Raw genomic sequence first — 3,406 nt, 5'->3', positions numbered from 1 at the left:
CATATAACCTGAACAATATAATCATGCTAGTGGCAACAACAGTAAATACAGAAATAACGCATAAATAATGGAAATGGGACATACAGTAAGGGAATACAACATAAAGAGTGAGAATAATGAAAAGACAGATTTAAACTGAAAATCCTTAAACGAATTGAGCAATTAAAACAGTAAAGGAAAACTACACGGCATCACCTTTCGTGCTTTTACTCTCAACCTCACCAAATAAATAAATAAATAAAATGACACGACATCACTCTTCATGCTTTTACACTCTTCCTCACAATATAAATAATGCGTGCACGGCATCACCATTCGTTCTTTTAAACTCTTCCTCACAATATAAATAATACATGCACGACATCACCCTTCGTTCTTTACACTCCTCCTCACAAATCACAGAATCAATAACAACGGGTAGATAGGAGTATCACAAAGAAATCAGTATTTTACCCATAATCAATAGCAAAATGTAACCTCAATCTTGAATCAATATTCGAAAGTTGCCAAAACTTAGCGAAACCAGATATAAGTCACCCAACATTTCAAATAACCCACTAAGCATGAATAATAGAACTTAAGGTTACAAAATAGACTAGAATAGAATTTCACTCACATGCTATGACTCGACAATGACGCATTGATGCTCGTCACCTCACCTATACTTAGTATTTAACAACCAAACGCGTAGCAAATAAACACATAATATCTATTCCCTCAAGCCAAAGTTAGACACAATACTTACCTTGCTCTGAAGGCCACTTAATTCTCAATCACAACTTTTCCTTTGGAATTCACCACCAAACCACTCGTATCTATTCAAATATGACTCAATATTATCAAATACTGCTAAAGGAATCAATTATATTGCATAAATTAAATTTCCCAAATTTTTCTCCAAAAAGTCAAAAAATCGACCCCGGGCCCGCTTGGTCAAAACCCGAGGTTCGGACCAAAATCTATTTACCCATTCACCCCCGAGCCCGAATATATATATTTGGCTTTGGAATTCGAACTCAAATTAAGGTCTAAATCTCCAAATTTCCGAAATTCCTAGTTTCACCCTAACCCCTAATTCTACCATGAAAACTCGAGATTTTTTGTTGATAATTCAAGAAATATAATGGGTAATTGAAAAAAAATGGTTTAGAATCACTCGAGGCCACTGTCACGCTCGCGAAGGGTACTGGCTGCCAAGCCTTCGCGTTCGTGAGACCCTGCTCGCATTTGCAATGGTTACTCCCCCTGGCCATCGCGTTCGCGAGGCATTGCTCGCGTTCTTGATGAAAGAATGACCCCCCCTCCCCCAGGTCCCCAAGTGCTTCACGGTCGCGATGAGCCTGTCACGTTCGCTAAGTTTAAATCCTCCGTCACTTCGCATTCGCGAAGAAAAATTTTCAGCCTCACCAGTTTACTCTTCGCGTTCGCGAGAGGACCTTTGCGAACGCAAAGAAGGATCCAGACACTAGAATCTACAGAAAACCTGATTTTTTCCAAGTTTAAAATATCCTGTGGCCTATCCAAAATTCACCTGAGCCTTCAGGGCTCCAAACCAAACATGCACACAAGTCTAATAACATCATGCAGACCTGCTCGCGTGATCAAATCACCAAAATAACGCCTAGAACTCTGAACATCATGAAATTCTCAAGAACACTTTAAAATTTCTATTTTCTCAACTAGACATCTGAATCACGACGAATCAACTCCGTTTCTCACCAAATTTCACAGACAAGTCTTAAATATCATAATGAACTTGTACCGGGCTCCAGGACCAAAATACGGACCCGGTACTTACAATGCCAAACATCAATCAATTCTTAAAAATAATTAATTTTCAGACTTTTAATTTTCATCAAAAATTCTTAACTCAAGCTAGGGACTACCGAATTCGATTCTGGGCATACTCCCAGGTCCCATAATTCGATACGGACCCACTGGGATAGTCAAAGTATGGAACCGGGTGCGTTTACCAAAAATATTGACCGAAGTCAACTAAAATCAACTTTTAAGAAAAATATTCTTATTTTCATTAGTTTTCAACATAAAATATTTTCGAAAATATGCCCGGACTGTGCACGCAAATTGAGGAGGGTTAAAATAATATTTTTAAGGCTTAAGAGAGCTGATTCGAGTTCTAAAACATAAGATGACCTTTTAGGTCATCACAAAAATGTGGTGGGGAAAATGGCTCCAAGCACTTATCAGTCTCGCTTCGGATTGCGTTCGTCCATGGAAGCTCTGTCGATGAAAATACGCAGATTCAGCAGAGAAGATGAGAAGAACAGACTGAGCCGAGGGTTCAATATAATTCAGATAATGCTTCTTTCTAACCTCGTAGTCATTTTTATCCACTTGCTAACTGGGCCTGGATCCCATATATAATTCTCCAATATTTTACTCGGCTCAATAATCTCAAATTACCCAATCTCATTTATGTCTTCCAACCTATAGGACCTTATGGAGTCAATTTGGTTCACAACACTGAGCCATCACACAATACTATAGCATTCCTCAACTATGAGTGAGAGATCTTTGAAACTGTCTTATATTTTAAAAGGCAAAAAAAGGATAACTATTTTGGATGCAATGCGTAATTTAATTTCGATATTACTACAACAACTTTCTATGATCCCTTCTTCGTTTGGAAATATATCATGACTTTAATAGAACTAATTGATTTTTTTTATTTTTAGCTGGTCTAATGAATACTATGCTGCCATAACAACATGATAATGGATAATTTCGATTTTTGTGAGAAATATATGATAAAGGATGAAAAGTGCATATTTTGAGTGTATTTGTAGGTTAATTCTTATGTGAGTTGCAGGAGTTCACACCACTTTTGAAGTAAAAATATACCCATTACGTGTTTCTTATGTGTAGGAAAAAACTTATGCGATAAATGATCAAATAGGAGAAAAAATTGAGAAAAATTAGTTGAAGAGAAAAGTCCCGGACAGCGAAGCGAGGTTCACTTCGCCAGACCGGGATCAGAGCTGAAGAAACTAGGAAAGTCCTGGACAGCGAAATGAGGTTCACTTCGCCAGACCGGGACCGGAGCAGAAAATATCAGTTTTTCCAATCCAAATTAGGAAAAGGAAAATTCGCCCCATACAAACCCTAGTCACTATAAATACACCCTAAAGCGTGCTTTTAAAGGGGGAGACACAACTTTGGAAGGAAAGAAGACTTTGGGGAGGCAAGAACACTCTAGGAGCAAGAAGGAGAAGGATTCAACTTCACGTTTTTTCTCTTTCTTCTTCCTATTTCCACTATTGGTTATGAATTATAGTATTGTAGTTTTGCATACTATTATGAATAGCTAATGTGTTATCTAGGTCTCTGATGGAACCTTTTGAAGGATGAATTCTTGTTATGTTTTTATATAATTGAGTCGTTGGAT

Source organism: Nicotiana tabacum, chromosome 14, assembly GCF_000715075.1.
Source record: "Nicotiana tabacum cultivar K326 chromosome 14, ASM71507v2, whole genome shotgun sequence".
NCBI lineage: Eukaryota > Viridiplantae > Streptophyta > Magnoliopsida > Solanales > Solanaceae > Nicotiana > Nicotiana tabacum.
The sequence above is the reverse complement of the archived record's forward strand: the minus strand, read 5'-3'. Positions refer to the sequence as shown.